Raw genomic sequence first — 18182 nt, 5'->3', positions numbered from 1 at the left:
ATAAACTGTAATTAAACTAGAATTTTGTGTGACTATTTTTGCTCGTTAATATATTCATTAAGTAAACTAAGTTTGAGGAGGAAGAGAGGAAATTGGGGTAAGATATTTGAACCAAAGATGGATGGAAGGTGATGTAGTCTGCTGGCAGAGATTCAATCCCCGGATTATTAGGGATGATGGGGGAACAATAATCTAGAAGTGGCAATACCAAACCGCGGGACCCAGTAGCAGAAAAGCTGCTTCAGGAAAAAAATAAATGAATAAAAACCAGCTTCTACATAAGATTGTTGGTACAAAAACTGTATCCTCAAGGGAAATATAGATTTGAGTTAAAATAAGAAAGTAAAGGGAATGCTCATATAAATGGAATCACACAATGTGTGGTCTTTTGTGACTGGCTTCTTTTACTTAGCACAGTGTTTTCAAAGTTCATCTATGCGGTATTTGTTAGTACTTTTGTTTACCCATCAGTTGATGGACTTTGGGTTGTCTCTACTTTTTGGCTATTAAGAGTAATGCTCCTATGAACATTTGTGTACAAATTGTTGTGTGGCGTATATTTTTGTTTTCTCTTGGGCATACATCCAGAAGTGAAGTTATAAGTCATAATGGTAACTCTATGTTCATCATTTCAAGGGACTTCTAAACTATTTTCCAAGTCATAGTACCATTTTATATTCCCACTAGCAGTGTACAGGGAATCCAGTTTCTCAAAATCTTGACCTACTCTTGTTATTGCCCATCTTTTAGGGTCTTCAAATGTGTCCTGGTCTCAGCTGCAGTTTGTTGCTACCTGATGGCATTTGCAGAGTCCAGCTTAAGTATGGATAGGAAAGATCATGGGTTCTGTTGTTGTCTGGGACTTGCAGGAGAATAGTAACAGTCCCACTAATCTGCTTAAATGGCGTGATTTGAGGGATTGACCCCGAGGGCCTGATTGAGGGAGCTAGGCAGGGAAAGTAAAAGGGATGTAAGAACCCAATCTCCACCTTTTCCTTTCCTAAGAAACGATTGCTGTGATTTCCCTGGGCACACACCTCTTCCTTCTCCCCTCTCTCTTAACCCCTCCACTCAAGGTTAGAACCTTAGCCAAGTCCAGTTTGAGAATCGTGACTGGCCACAGGACAGGAACCAATGGTTAATCATGTTTGATCCAAATTGACGTTATTTCTACTCATGTATTTTTTCTTTCTCCACTAGAAAGTGATCTCTATTTGGGCAAAGATTTTGTCTATTTTGTTTATTGTTGACTCCTGCTCCTAGGCTAGTGTCTAGCCCATAGCAGACATTCTAGAAAATAATCATTGAGTGAATGAATTGTTGACATTTTCTACAGCAACACACAATTCCAAAAGAAAGAAATAATTTTGTGGGAAAATTTCCGAGGAAAAGAAAGTGATATCTGAGAATTTTAATTCTAAGCCAAAAAAAAATCTATATTTACACATGATAACAATGAATCAAAAACTGTAAGTATGTATTAGGGGTAACAAATGAAAACTGATAAAAAATCTACTAGACAACTTAAATAGAGTCAATAATGAGATAAATAAATCATAATTCAGGAGTGCAGAAACTATGAAACAGAACTGGTAAGGATTATTGCGTTTATTTATACAGACAACTAAGACTAAATGATTGTAGAAATCATTGCCACATGATACAATATAAAGCCCATAAACTTTGAAAAGTAAAACTATTACCCATAAACTCAAGAGATAGGAAAGGAAATTAGTGCACTAATTATGTTATTGTGCATAGCATTTAAATATTGCACAGAAATAAAATATAGTAAAAATTATGCATAGTTAAAAACTAACAGCATTATGATTGAATCTTCATAAAGACTGTTTTTGATTGTTTTTCTTAAATTTAGAGAAATCTTATAAGATTTAGTAACTCTTAAGATGATGAACCCTAAGGATGAAATTTAGCAAATCTTTCAATTATACCCTAATTTCTTTTCTTCCTCTTTTTGCTTGAGGAAAGTTGTTGTTGAGCTAACATCTGTTCCAATCGTCCTCTGTTCTATGTGGGAGGCCACCACAGCATGCTTGACAAGCAGTGTGTAGGTCCGCACCCAGGATCCAAACCTGTAAACTCTGGGCTGCTGAAGTGTAGCATGCAAACTTAACCACTACACCACTGGGCCGGTTCCACTAATTTACTTTTTAAATTAGCTTTATAAAATTATTTAATTTGAAGCAAAATGCACTTAGGTAAGATAACCTTTATTACTTTTATATGTGGTGCCATTACTGGCTGCCTGTATCAATTTAATCTATCAGTTTATCTAATGTCCATCAGTTTAGTTGGCTGTCCATCCCTCAGTCTTCCAATGCATATCTCCATTCATCTTTATATAAGCATGAAGTCAAATCTGAGAGGATATACACTAAATGTGCTGAGTGGTGAGATTTGAGATATTATTCCTCTTTCTCTTTTTTACTTTTTTTTATATTTCTTGAAAATTTTTATAATGAACATAGATCATTTGTATAGGAAATGTTAAAGACTATTTTTTAAGTTAAAAAGAAAAGGCAGACCAATAAAGGAAGGCAATACTGGAAGAGGAATATCAACCAGCAATGTAAATGCTTTTAAAATACAGGGATAGATTATTTAACACAAGTAATTTAAATTCCGGTATATTGCTGAACACTCATTTCCATAAATATCGCACTGATGATTCATCTCAGTTTATCTTGAGCATTCTGTCTATTCTACACATCCTGACTAACACGATGACATTATTATTATTTTATTATCACTCTTTCAGAATTTATCATTTTAATGTTCAGATGATCCAGCTATTAATCACTTCATTTTTTTTTAGAATTTGGAATGCTCGAATAGTTTTTCTTAAGTCTTGGAATATATTTGCTTATATTTTTACTTGTAAAGAAAGAATGAAAGAGAAAGTAAAAGCTGGATGTGTTGGGGTCTGAGTAGATACTGTTTTTCTGCTACAGGTCTGTCCACTGACACAGATTGGCTAGCAATCAAACAAAGCTAGTTCTAGTCAACACCTGGCTGGACCTTCCCCATGCATGCCTACATAAACTAGCCTGAGGATCTGTGCTGTGTCACTTAGTTCTAGCTGTGCCCTCTTTTTCAGCATAGATTCAGCTTCTCCTTGGCTCTCATAGGGTTGGGTAAAATTTCCACACACATATTCTGGTTCCAAACCACCTGTTATGTGATTCTAAGCTCTGAGGGTAGAGAATTAAAAACCCTCCGAGATTCCCAGTTATGAAGATTCTCTGGGCTTCATTGTCAGACTTCTCATTCTTGGTTTCATCAGTTCTACAGATTCTGACCTTCTTTGCTTAGTATTCATCTGTCACAGTTTTCATCTGGTAACCAAGGTAGAGTTAGTTTGCTTTGTTTGTATCCTGGTATAACTTATTGAGCAAATACACATGCACCCTTTGCAAAAGAATCTCTTAATTCCCACAAACAGCAGAATTTAATCCATGTTAATAAATAGAGATATTTTCCTAAAGACAGTTTAATCTATGAAAAAAAGAATCATAAGTTCCTGACAAGAATTATCAATAATATTGACTCTCTACTTATTAATTTTTAAAATCATTTTTACAAACAGAGCAATAATTTACAGGATTGAGATCTCATAAGATTTCTCTTGATTCAACTTTATTTCAAAAGTTCAAGATTAGCAGCTATTTTTGGTGGCTTTGCCATAAGAATTGTTAGGAATAAAGGAGACTTTTGTCCCCCCACTCTCATCCCACACAAACACACACATTTGTATTACTACACATATATACATACATGCATCATGTGTAATTCAGTCCTCTGAAAGGAAGAAGCTGTTCCAGTTAACGTAGAGCACTGCATTTCATACTTATTCATTCATTTCATACTTATTCTCCCCATTCAAACATCGAAAAAAAGATATTTTTTTCAGGTCCCTGATGACCTGTGTACTAGGTGTCATAACTGAAATGAACATTTTATAATTGAATATTCTATACAGAAAAATCTGTTATCCATTCTAGTTGCAATTGGCAGATGAGTCATTTAGTGGATTCGTTAGCACTGAATGAAACTCAAGAACTTGAGACATTTACAAATATTACAATTATCAGGATTCTTTACATTAGATTAGCTGGTTATTGTAAAAATATGAAAATAAAAATCAGTCTGAAAATATTGGGGAAATAAATAATTTGAGGACAGATTAGTTTTGATATTTTCTTAAAACCATGTTGCTTCCTTTTCCATTGTAAGTAATAAGCCAAGGTGAACTTTACGCCAAGGATGTAGTCCTCGGCAGAAAGGCAGTCAGGAAAGTGCTATGGTAGGTGATTGGTAGCTGGTTTTCGGTCTTCTTTTCCCGCTCCAGCAGAATCAGTTATGCAGTTGTCATTTTAGCATATAATAACTCTCCTTGAAATCAATATTGGCTGACTATATTAATGAGGTGAGCTATTGATAGATATGCCATGGACCTTCAATGGCTGTCGCTTTTCATTGCAACCTCAAATTCCAGTACATTATCAGTGCTATGATTTACCAGATATTGATTTACTCTTAGATAACTCTGCTTTTGGCAGAATCACTACATATTATTTTGAGTTTGAGTGCTACTAGATACTCAATATTCCTGAGAACATATAACATAGAGCCCATTTGTAAAAGCTACACTGGATTTGGGCAAAATTGGAAGATTCCAAAATACTTCCATTACTTAAAAGCAGATGGATAGTTGCTGAAGTCTTTCATGTAATATCTACAGTTAACCATAGCGTGGAGCAATGAATGATAATCCTGAAGAGGACACTTCTTGAGTGCTTACTACGTTACAGCCACCTGTAGACCTCCTAACAACCCTATGAGCTTGGACTTTCTAGAAGGTTTAACACTTGAAGCAACTTGCCCTAAATCATAACTAGTGGGTGGTGAAGTTGGATTTGAAGTCAAGTCTGCTTCCAAAGCACTTCAGTGTAACACAGAGACTCTCAACTGCACATCCCAAGTCTCTGTTTCCATCTTATGTCCCCCGCTAACCTTCTATTGGTAACCATTGTCATCATCCTCCTCATAACTGCTATTTGAGTATACATTATATTCCAGCATTCTGCAGGTGATGCTTCTCATATACCACAGATTTTAACAACCATACAAGGCTGTACATGTTCTTGCTATTTTAATCTTCTGCGCAATTCCAGAGAGAAAATTTCACTCAAAAGATAAAGCTCTGTTTCAGGTGGTACCATTTTTTACCTTGTGGCAATCCAGCCCCAACAATTGTATATAGTAAATACATCTTTCTCCATTTTACAGAAAGGCCAACAGGGATGCGGAATGGTTAAGTAAATGCTTGAAGTTCACATATCTAGTAAACGGTGAACCTGAACTTTGAGCGCTGTGTTGTTAACTTGAACGTAATTTAAGATAATTAATTGTTTTGTATTAGTTTTCCTTTGTTGCTGTAGCAAATTACCAAATACAGTGGCTTAAAATAAGACACATTTATTATCTTACACTGCTGGGAGTGAGGAGTCTAAAATAGGATGGCTGGGCTACATTGCTTCTGGAGTCTTTAGAGGAGAATCAGCTTCCTTGCTTTCCCAGCTCCTAGAGGCTGCCAACATTCCTTGTCTCAGGGCCTCACTTCATTCTGACCTCTGCTTCTGTCTTCACATCTCCCTTTCTGACTCTGATCCTCCTGCCTCCTTCTTTCACTGAGTGATCCTTGTGATTCATAGGGCCCACCTTGACAATCCAGGTTAATCTCCCCATTTTGAAGTCAGCTGATTAGCAGCTTTAATTCTGTCGGCAGCTTTAATTACTCTTGGCCATGGAACATAACATTGTCACATTCTAGGGATTAGGATATGGACATCTTTGATGAGGGCATTATTCTGCCCACCGCAGTTTCCTAGTTACATTGAGATGTGGTTAACTTCATGATTAGTTCACAAATCAGTAGAGCCGGGCTGCCTGGGGTTGAATTCCAGCTCTCCTATTCACCAGCTGTGTGTCCCTGAGCATGTTAGTGAATCTTTTTGTGCTTCAGTTCCCTGGTCTATAAAATGGAGATAATACCAGCATCTTTCTCTTGGATTGACGAGGAATACAATGATTATTTGTAAAACATTTAAAACAATACCTGGTACCTAGAAGGTGCCATATAATTATTAGCTAAAAAATAAGAAGAATTCCTCTATTGATGAGATATAAATGAAAGGCATTGATATTACAGAAGTCACATAAATATTTGAATGTAATGGTCTAACGTAGACACATAATTATAAAATTTAGATAATGATTAAACAACACATGACTTGTTCAATTCCTGATTTAAATATGACAATAAAAAATCAATGCCTACTTGCAAGTAGGAACCACTGTTATTCAATTAGGATGACATACAAGTTGTCAGGAAGAGCAGTAGGAGTGGAGAACTGACAAGAGTTTCTGCCTGAAGCAAGGCTTCTGTCCTAGAAACCAGGACCCATCCCCCTGAGAGCAGAAAGCAGCTCTAGGAGATGATTCATTTGGCTTCCTATGCCCTAATAATAAGCAAGAAAAGTTTCCATCCTCTCAGAAACCAGACACGCTTCCTCTTTCACATAGAAAGGTATGGTGTTGAAAGGGGGCAGTGCGTGTGGGAGCCCCATGTCATTTTCCTCATTGGTCCCAATCACACACATACAGATGCACACAGACTCACCACAGGTCTTTACCGGTGATAGAAGGAAGAAGATGAGAAGCCTGGTGGGAGAATCAGAATTGCTGAGGAGACTCTATCCTTCCCTAAGATCTCAGAAATCAAATTAGGAAGACATCCTCTCCTGTAGGAAGATGACCTATCAATGGCTCTGTTAGACACGTCGTGGAACTGGACATCCATCCTACCATCTTATTCCCTTCTTTAGACATTCCAGAGGCTCATTCTGTAATCTCTATAGGGCATCAGAATTAGTGGGTAGATTACAGTCATACAGATGCCTGCTCCCTATCACAAACCTACTTTCTAAACATCTGCTGAGAACTGCAGCAATAGAAAGGGTCATTCAATTTGTTTTCTTTAAATATAAGTATATACTGTGATGGAGAGGAAAAGAAACTGGAGTAGGAATATGCCTGGGTTGTGAGCCTGACTGACCCATTCTAACAGGGTGACCTTGTACAGGACACAAGACTCAAAATCTTTGAGCCTGGGTTTCCTGTGTGTCTACATGGGAAAACAACACCAACATGCAGACTAATTATGGGCTTAGAGTTCCTCTATGTAGAATGCCTAAAACTTGGTCAGGGGTATAAACACACAAAATATGTTATATACTATTAAAAGAGGGGAAAAGAAAGTCTTGAATTGAAGGTAGCCACTGACCAATCTTTAGCAATGATAACTGGCCCAAGAGAGTGTATGTGTACGTGTGTGTGTAATTCCATATCCACATACAAAATTTTGCATGCATACACATACATTTGATGTGTGTTATCAGTATGATGAATATAATAATAGTTTTTAATAGATAGGTTCTGGAGATTCTTTCAAATAATGTACAATACACACAAGAAGACCAGAGGTACTTTATCTTGGTTTTATTATGGTTGGTTTTATTAGGGCACATCCCAGAACACTCCATATATGCAATAAACCCTTTAAGTGGTTGCAAGATTTTGTAGGTTTGTGAAATTCCTGGGAAAGTATCTTTAGCTTTTTTCCAATTCTCAATGTCGCTTTTGACATGCTTACCAACTGCTAAGAACACTGGCCTAGAGCCTTCTATATAGTAAATAGAAAGACATTTAGAAATATGTTTGGGAGAACATTCAAAGACAACTTTGGTCTTGAGTCAAAATTAGACTTAGAATAAAATTCCGGAATCACAGAATATTAGAATTGAAAGAAACCATTGAGGCAGCAGATGTCCTTAATGTACAGAGAGTGAACTGAAGTCCAGAGAAGTAAAGAGACTGATCTAAATGGACAATTGGTATTTAGCATTGCTACTGTTGGAACTCAGACTGTCAAATCTTGCCCCAAAGTTTTCCTCTGTAAGTTACTTCTTGTTTGTGTATATCTCCAAAGAGGGACCCAGATAACTGTGAAAAATGACTGCCGTTCAGAAAAAAATGTTAATACATTCTCAAAACAGTACCTATAAAAACAGCTACTATCATGCTGCTAGCATAAGGAAGATTGTGGATGTCTAGCAAATTAACACTTGACAATTCAGAGTGCCAACCAGTGCTAATTTCATTTACTGTAATACTGTAAATGGAGTAGGTATTTGGCAGCCTACGACTTAATACCATCTGGCATGAGAAATTTATGATTCATCCACACAACTAGATTTTTAAAAAATTTTATTTCGTTTTCGGTTAGAGAATTCACTTGACTACTGGCTTGAAGGACAGTAACTTGATGCTTTTCAGATTGAATCATCACGCTTTTATATACAGCAACTAGATTTTTTCTCTGGGAGTATATATGACTACCATAATTTTTAATGAGCTTTAATATTTTCAAGAGTGATAAATTATGCAAATATTAATCTGTTGTCTTTTAGTTTTCCTTTTCCATATTGTGTTTTCATTCAGCCCTCCACCCTGGCTAAACCATGAGGCTTATTGTCACAGAGAATCAGAAAATTATCCCATTCAGACCAGAGATGCTATTTATGGATCTTGAGATTCAATATTGACTAGCCTTTTAAGTAAGAGGAGAGTTTTGAAAGCCAGAATCTTTGAACAGAAAGGAATTTCTAAACAATGATGTCTTCCCTTCAGTGCTAGATCTGGAGGTTTAGATTACAGAGTGTGAACATAGGCCCCATTAGTACTGAAAACTTAAGATGATAGATACAGGAAGAGGAAAGTCACTTATTTCAGACTGAAACTGAAATGAGTGGAGCTAAAGAACTAAAAGTGTGGAACTAAGGAACCCTTCCATGAAATCACATAAGCTCCTACCCTCCCCCCCACAGACCCAGATGCCACATTGGAAGGAAGCATAAGGTGTGTCAGGTGGCTGAAGGCCAGTATGTTTATGAAAAACAGATAAAATACCTAAAGATAATTATATATGCATTTAAATACTTAAAATTATTAGATAGGCAAAAGATTACTGTTAGATTAAATAGAAATAGACAAAACTAGTTATAGATAGGCAGTAGATAGATTTGCCCCTCACCCTAAGGAGATAGAAAGATAACGAGGATGATTAAATTGTAGAAAGAAAAATGAAGTGCATTGTTTTCACACATCTAGAGTAATCTAAGTAAATATTCAAAGACACAAAATAGCTGTCATTTACAGAGAAAGATGCTTTGTGCTAGATACCTTGTGTACATTATTTCATTTGATCTTTCCAACAACTCAATGAGATTAACATTATCATATAGTAAAACAAAATCGACTTCATACAATTTAAAGAAATGCCCAGAAACAATTATGTGGAATGTACCCTCAGTTAAGAAGTGGCATCTGTCTTTAGTGGACTTACCCTTGTGACATTGCTAGCCATTGATTTTGATCTCATTGTGCCAGGCAAACAGAATTATCCCCAGAGTAGCCAGAAGTGCTAGATGCCATTTCTTTTATTTTTTCTCAGTGACATTGAATTGTTCTATCTTCAATCACTTTCCCTGAGAATGCTTCACTTAGCTTTGAAAGATAAATTAATAACAATACTACTTACACTAGTTAATATATTCCTTTTATCATAGTTTTTCTGAATAAACCATTCAAGAAGAATAAGATACGATGGTTGGAATTTCAGGCATTATGTCAGCATAGGAAAAAATGTTTGTACAAAGGGGATTATCCGGCACACTTCGAAACTCTCCGACTCAATCTTGTCTGCCCAACTTCTTGCATTTTAGCTCTAGAATAGTTCATATTATGTAGAAGTGGAGATGCAGTTCATGGTATCATGAATAAGAACTTTATTGCTAGGAAATTGCTTAGACCAAAGCTCTATAAAATTTTCATTGCTCATCGGTCATTATACGTATGCTCAATTACTTTTAGAACAGGACATTTCTCTTCAATCTCTTACCATTTAATCCATCATGAAACAATTCTTATGATTATCATTTGGTCCATTTGATGGGAGCACATGTGTGTGACAATGCTGGTTCCTATTAAGGGGTGATCAAGATTTTCCCAAGGAAGAAATCTTTTATGAGGTGCAACTCAAAATTAGGAACAAAGGAGAGTATCACCAATTAATAACAAGTTTTACATTTTGATCTTACTTAAAGGAGAAAAATATATATGTAAGAACAATCTGTGAAATGTAAATTAACAAGCTCATAAGGAGATGCATACGTTTTGGTGGCCTTCTCTTTACCTGTTGATTCTCCTGCCCTAGGGTTATTGGGATGGCTGAACACATCACAATGACCCTGGTCAGATGAGATTGACAACAGTGATTGTCATGTATACTCACAGCCCAAGAGAAGAGGACTCAACATGGCATGGAGGATCACACAGGGGTTGCATTCAGGAGCACAGTGAACAAGCAGGGTCCGTGGAAGTCAGGCTTTGTAGTAACAAGTGGGTGTAGTGGCTTCTGGTTCCTGGAGGATGTGATTGGCTTGTTTGGGTAATTATCTGGGCTATCAGGCAATTGAATCCACTACTTAGGGATAAGCAGGCACTGTGATTGGTTTCTATGACAAGGGTTGGCTAGGGGACCTTCACTGTGGGTGTAGCGAGGGCAGCGGGATTTTGGTTAGGTCATTGTGGGTCTTCCCAGTTTTCCCCAGATAATATCAGCCCTTGATTTTAAGCCTTACGCCACATCATAGTACAGGTATACACAGACACACACACAGGTTTGCTGCTCATCTCGAGACTTGGTTATTTGCTCCTCTTTCTACCTGTGGCTGCTAAAAATCACACCAAATTTGTTAAACTCTTGCAAAGTAGTTATTATAGCTATTGTTAAATCATAGAAAGCACATATTTTAATATTACTCTAATTTTTCTACATTCTGTTACATCTTAAGCTTTTAGTTAAGACTTATACAAAGATACTATGAACTTCCAGAAAAAGAAATCTTATTGTTTAATTTCATTATTTGACGTATTTTTGCAGTAAAATTTTGATCTCAAGGAATGTCTTGAAAGGTTATTACTAGAGCACATGATTTTGTATGTAACATTCTTTTTTTCTCAAAATAATTTTTTTGGGGGATGTGTCCAAATGCTGACCACACATTTAGCCTGGTGTACAACACAGGTAACAGAACTTATTTTCCAATGGGGACAAGGGTCCACAGCCAGTGCAAATCAAGTCCAGTTCCACAAAACAAGAGATTTTCAAAGGGACATGGGAACTTGAAAAAGAAGTGAACTAGGACCAGCCCCTTGGTCACTTCTAGAAAGTATCACGTCAGAAGAGTGGTGGACTGGACATTTAGCTTAGAAAATCCAGAGCAGCTCCTGCTCATCAAATTCACTGAAGCATGTACAGTGTTAAAGAACTGTTTCAGAAATAATATAAAACCATCCTGAATCTTGACACATGGGAGTGTTGAGACAGAGGAAGGAGGTTAGATAAGTACCCAGAGGGATTTTCTTAACTACAGCTGTGAGGAAGCCTAAAATATTCCATTCCTCTCCAGCCCACAGAAAGCTGTAAGAGGAAGACCTCGTCGTAATTATACAGAAGATGAAGAATTTTTTTTGTTTTAAAAAAACACAGAGTGTAGCTCTTTTCTTTAGCTGTAGCCCCGTTGTTGAGACTTAGATCCTGGCGATGACATCTAAGTGAAAGTGCTTGGCTGCAATCCTAATTAGTGGCCACCCTATTTAATTTACCCTACAGCACTGAGGCAAAAACCCGATTAAAAAGAGAGCCCTGAAGGCTACCAAGTTGGTTCACTGTTTGACCACGAAAGAACATTTCAAAAGTACAACTCTACCTGGAAATTTGTGGAAACTTTTCTACCTTCTTCTAATTGAAATATGGAAATTGATCACATAGGGGACAGAGGAGTCACATTTGACTACTGAGCGCAGCAGGATTTCAATGAGGGAGCGTCAGTTAAATCTTCTAGACCAGAGATGACCTTGTGCCAGCCTGACCTGCCAACCCTGGAGTACATCTGAAGGTATGTGGACCGTGACCCACACATATGCCAAGTCCGCAAAGGTTTTTGCTAACACGAGCCTTTCAGAACAATCCTCCTTAGGACAAATTTTACTCGAAAAAACTCAGGCAGATGAGGAGAGTGAAGTTTTGTGAAGTTTGCTTGACGTGACTTCTTAGGGCTTCCTCAGAGACCCAGGCTAGTAAGTGGCTCTTTAGGGCATTATCTGTTCATAAGTAGCTAACTATGAAAGAAAGAGCATTGAGCACCAAGTGGAATATAAACTGGGAAAAATGGATTGAAATTAAGGTGATATTTTGATAGGAGTTGGCAGTGGGACAAGACAAGGATTACTGGACAGCTCAGGGTAGAGGGTGACATTTAGTGGCTTTTCCAGGTTATCTGGATATCAGAATGTTGGAGTTTTATTTATTCATTCTTCTTTTAATAATGCCTCTTGTGATTTCAATGGACTTGTTGCTGTAGTTTAAAAATTTCTTTTCACTGAAAGTTTGATCTATACATTTATGATTGTGGTGATGGCATAGGTTAATGCATATGTCTGAACTCATCAAATTCCATTCAGTAAATCATCCAGTTTTTTGTATATCAATTATACATTAATAAAGGTATAAAAAAAGATTCCATGAATTTTGAATTTTGAAAAAGGAATGATTTATGAATAATTAGTCTGTGTTCTTTTCTGACTCACCTAGAGGAACACTTAGATTAAGATTAACTTAAATTTCATATTTTGAAATAAAAGCTGAAATAAAAATACAAATCCACATGTGAGCAAGTAAAGCATTGAGTTTCACACATGGGAAAAGTTTTATTTTCCAGAAACTATTGTCTTTTTTTTTTTTTTTTTTTTGCTGAGGAAGATTGGCTCTGAGTTAATATCTGTGCCCATATTCCTCTATTTTATATGTGGGACGTCTGCCACAGTATGGCTTGATAAGTGGTGCATAGGTCTGCACCTGGGATCGAAACTGGTGAACCCAGGGCCGCAGAAGCAGAGCACATGAACTTAACCACTATGCCACCGGGCCAGCCTCAACAATGATTATGTCTTTTGATGACTAAATTTTTGCTTCTATAACATACAAGAAATGATATCTGTCCTGGTCACTGTGTGAGAGGGTGGTAATGGGACTTTAAATGAGATGATATATATGTTAAATGTGTTTTAAAAATTATAAATGGTAATATACATAAAATATATTATTATTAAAATTGGAAAGTTGTTATTTTTTAATCTTACCTAAGTTTCTATTTCATTGACTGTAGTTTCCATCATTTCACAGTCTAGCCCCTGAAACCACCACAAAATTCATACAGAAAGAAAAATAAAGCAATGGTAATAGAGAAAAATGTAAAACAGACAAAAGAGAGTAGAAGAAAGAGAAGAAGATTTGGTACAACCTATTTGGCTGCATGTGGGATTATTCAAGAAACATTTCAGTTTTAAAGAAATCATTTATAAAAGTTGCTGGTGTAAATCCTCTGAAGATGATGCAGCAATATTGAGAGCAGTTAATCTGGATGCAAAGAGAAATGTTCTATTTTATTTTATGAGACTAGTGATACATACAGCATTTGCCAACTACGGTATTTCAGAAGATGTTCATGTGGCAGAAATCCATTTTTAACTCTCAGTTTTTGGAGGTCATTCTGCCCTTCATTACTTGTAACCCCAGTGCAGCGAGCACGTGAAATACATTTAATCTTGCTTCCAGAGTATGACATGAGTTCCTCCTTCTCTCCATTCCCTAGTTCCTTCTTTGTTGCAGTGAGTTTTAAAAGTTCTTTTAAGTGCCTGGTGTCTAAATGTTACATGTCTTGATTCTTATTCTTTTTCCTTTGCCTCAAAAAAAAAAGGCATTGCTACAATTTATGAATCATCGCCAAAATAGTGTTCCTCTACATATTGTGAGAAATAGTAACTAATCCAAGTTTTCAAATTCACAATGAATTTTAGAGGTTATCTTTTAATTATGAGAAAAGCTGATGCTAGTATTTACTCCTGGAAGTAATTGTATATGTTCTCTTTAGGCCAATAAAAATCATCATTCATTCATTCACTCCTTCATTTATTCAGGGTAATCATCGAAATCTTCCTGTGAGCTGAGCGTTGTTCTATATGCTGAGGACAAGGCACGGAGCACAAGAGATGAAGTCTTTGCTATGATGATGTTGACATTCCTATTTCTAAGGGGAGGAGACAGGAAATAAAAAAGCAAATACCAAATTAAGCACTTTCCTTTAGTTACAGATGTAGAAAAATGAGGCAGAGTAAAGTAACAGATGGTGAAGGGGTAGAGACAGAAGTTGCTATTTGCATTAGGGGGTTAGGAGAGCCTTTCTTAGCAGAGACCCAAATGATTTGAAATCATCTAAAATTGATCCAGAAGTTTCAGGCAGAAGGTGCAGCAACTGAAGTTCCTGACATAAGAGCAAGCTTGGTCCTTGTGAAGGAGAGAGAATGAGGCAAAGGGGTAAAGAGTGAGGCCAGAGAAGTAGGAGGGGCCGTGTCTCTGCGAGCATCACACAGTAGGTTAAGATCGGGTTTCATCCAGTGTGATATGAATACACTGGAGCATATGAGCAGGGAAGTGGTATAATGTGACTTATGTTTTAAGAAGATCAATCTTGCTGGTCCATGCACTATGAAGTGACAGAATGTAAGCGAGCAGGAATGGAAGCAGGGAGATTGATTAGGAGGCAAGATATGAGAGTTGGGATTGGCATGGTGACAGCAAGCTTGTTTTGAAGAAGTGCTGATGGATTGGCATGGAATGTGAGAGACATATAGGTATGACACCCCAAACTATGTCCCTTGCACATGGGAGGGTGATAATGCCAAGATAATGCCTGTTGGAGGAGTATGTTTCAAGAGTCCAGAGTTAGGATTCAGTTGCAGACAACAGAAACCATTCTGGCTAGTTTATGCAGAGAGGTATTTCATACTTGGTATTAGGTACCTGACAAAAGTTTTGGAAGGATTTGAAGATCAACTTTTATGCTGAGCTTCCTGGGGAAATGCCCCACCCTTAGAATCACGCTTCCTTTGCCATGACTGAGGAAGCTGCCACCTCCACTGCACAAAGTCATGTGGTCAGCAAGTTCCGTCCTTTGTCATGAGCCATGCCTGTACAAGTTTCATATAACTCCATTCCTAATCTAAGCCTTGAGTATGTGTATCTGTTTGGCTGACCTTAACTTATATGGGGTAGCCTGACTGTAAGAAAGTCTTGACAAGTTACTTTACGGCTTCTCAGCCTTTATAGTTCAAAAGCGTACAATAGAACAGGATTGCAATAGATACAGACTGAGCCAATCCACAAAGGGATAGGGGGACCAAACAATGTGTTTTAGACATATTAAATATAACCTGCCTGTTTGACATACTTGTGGAGATAATGAGTAGTAGATGGTGAGATATGGAAGCCTAGAACTCATGGAAGAAATTATGAACTAGGGATGAAAGTTAAGCATCATCAGCTTATGGGAGTTTGTAAAACTGGAACTTACTGAGATCATTTAGGGAATGAGTATAGATAGAAAAGAGGATCAGGCAAAGGATCATTTAGAGGTCAGGAGGAGGAGCTAGCAAGGGAGACTGAGGAAGAGAGGAAGGGGGAGAGGAGGAAAACAGGAGATGATGTCCTGCGATGTGAACGGGGAAAGGAAGCATGACCATTCATACAAAATCACTGGGAGTTAAGACTCCATCACGAAGACTTGAACATAAGATTTGGTTGAACAAGTACTATTTCAGTGGAATACCAGGGACAGAAGTCCGAGAAGGTTGATGATGTGAGGAAGTGGAGACAGAGTATGAACAGCACTTTAGGGACATCTCACTATATGCATTTGAGGTTAGAAAAACCCTCAGAAACGTTTGATAGCTGGACGGAGACTTAGGACCAAAGGGACATCTTTTAAATAAAAAAGAACAATATTACAGAGTGTTTCACTGCTGATGGAGATAACGGATTAGATCCTTTGAGACTTTGCTCATTTCTTTGTGGGAATGGGAAGAATGCTTCCCATTCTTTTCTGAGGACGATGTGTTAAATCTTTCTGTGCTATGTCATTTCATGACCAGAGTCAAATAGATCTGACACATGAAAATAACTCATTTTTAAATATGTTTCTAATATTGTGTATTTTATTGTTTATGCAATTAATAGATTCTAACTACATGAAGAAAGTTGTTTTTTGTTTTTTTAAACAATTTTCCTAATTTGAGTTATTGAATTTCAACTGATGAGATAAGATCTCTCTCTGAGCAAGAGAGATTCAATCACTTTGGGAGGAAAATTAATCACTAAAAGTGGAACCAACTGTAGAAATTATGCCATTACAATGATTTACTCTTTTTTTTTTGGTATGAAAGTATTTATTATAGGTTAAAACAAGTAAATCCTATTATAGGGGAAAAATACAATCCCATTATATTTTTTCTACGTAATTTGCTTTTTTTGAAAGAGATCACTGAGAACTGTATTTCCAGATTAGCCTGCCAATGACTCAGGTTTGTCTTGTTATCATGCCCAATCATGGGAAAGCTTTTAAGTTTTATCTCAAACCTGGATTTGGGTCTATGAATGAACTTTCAATTGTTAACATTTGTGGCTGTTGGGAAATTACCCAACTTCTCTGATCTTTAAATTATGTACAAAAATGGAGATGATAGTATCTATCTCACAGCATTGTTATTAGAACCATTGATCTAAGAAACTGATTTGAAAACTCTTCATAGTGGTGAAAGGAGAGAATAACAGGAAGAAGGCAGCACGATGCCAGGCACCAGTGTGCACTCTGGGCCAAAGGTACATTTGTTTGACTCCTGGTTCTGTATTATAGTTAGTGTATGAGCTGTGAGCTACAATTCTTAATGTGAAAAATGAGGTAAAAGGCACAACTTCACAGGATTCTTGTGAGGTTAAAATAAAATGATAGATGTGAAACTCTTTGTATAAAATAGCCCAATAAATGATTTACATTTCTAATTTTCCAACTGTGTCACTTCAATGATGTTGAATGGCAAACTTGTACTGATTTGGTTTCTAAAAATACAGGGAAGCTTGTTCCTGTGATTAATAAGGATAACAGGGGACAAGGAAATTCTTCTAAATTATCTACCAGTATTTGCCCAGACACTCCCTACTACTTCATAACATTAATTGTCCAAATATTGTCTTCATTAGGTGGATAGGCTACTTTTTCCAGACTCCCTCTGTCACCCTTCACAAGGTTCCGCAATTTCTTTTTTTTTTTAAGGTGAGTTAACAAGAACCATGGATATTTACCAAAACAGTGGTTTATGAGAAAGAAATTGTGAGAGTCAATAATAATGATGAAAGCGAAATATAAGTAAGCATTTACTATGTTTTAGGCAGTGAGGGACAGTAGTAGAAATGATGGTTTTATCTCATGCTGGTGTAGAAATTCTTCTTCTGCACAAGGCTATGCACTGTAGAGCTGTCTATCTTGGTACCTAGCCTCTTTGGCTGTTGAATTGGTGGGAAAAGTCAACTATGTGTATGTCAGTCCATGATCAGCCTGCTGGTCTTGCTGAGTAGAAATTGCGCCTGATAAAGTTAAACAGGTAAAGGAGACTCACAATAGGGGAGAGAGATGAAACTCGACGTCCCTGAAACGAAAGTCTCGAGTCTTCAAGAGCTTGGGTGGAGGTCAATCATAAGCCACCTGTGTTTTCTAACTGGCTTTACCCAGAGGAAAAGTAATCTCTATGATAGGACGTGGTGTTACATCTTACATCAAGGCACCCACTGAAGTTAGGCTCCTACCTTCTATAGAGACGAGGAGATACGGGGTGCTGTCTTCCTTAGGTGTTTACATATCAAAGGGATGGTTCCTGGGTCCTTGAGAAAGACATTCCGTGGATCATAAAACTGCTAGGAGACATTTAAGGGGATATATATACATTTCATATGTGCTGTTACAGACTGAATTACTTGCCCCCAAATTCATGTGTTGAAGCCCTAACCCCCAAAGTGACTATATTTGGAGACAGGGCTTATAAGAGGTAATTAAGTTTAAATGACGTCATAAGAGGGGTCCACCCAT

The 18182-nt window shown here is 37.2% G+C and overlaps 1 long non-coding RNA gene across 1 annotated transcript; it reads right to left on the bottom strand.

The window, feature by feature from the left end:
- Positions 1-17460: 17460 nt before the first annotated feature.
- On the bottom strand, positions 17461-17972 carry LOC138925439 (uncharacterized). Its single transcript, XR_011441610.1, has 2 exons — positions 17903-17972; positions 17461-17683 (listed from the first exon to the last, which is right to left on the bottom strand). It is a non-coding gene; the product is annotated as an uncharacterized lncRNA (long non-coding RNA).
- Positions 17973-18182: the final 210 nt, after the last annotated feature.

This window comes from Equus caballus, chromosome 8 (genome assembly GCF_041296265.1).
Source record: "Equus caballus isolate H_3958 breed thoroughbred chromosome 8, TB-T2T, whole genome shotgun sequence".
Taxonomy (NCBI): domain Eukaryota; kingdom Metazoa; phylum Chordata; class Mammalia; order Perissodactyla; family Equidae; genus Equus; species Equus caballus.
Note: the sequence above shows the minus strand (reverse complement) of the source record. Positions and strands in the feature narration are given on the sequence as shown.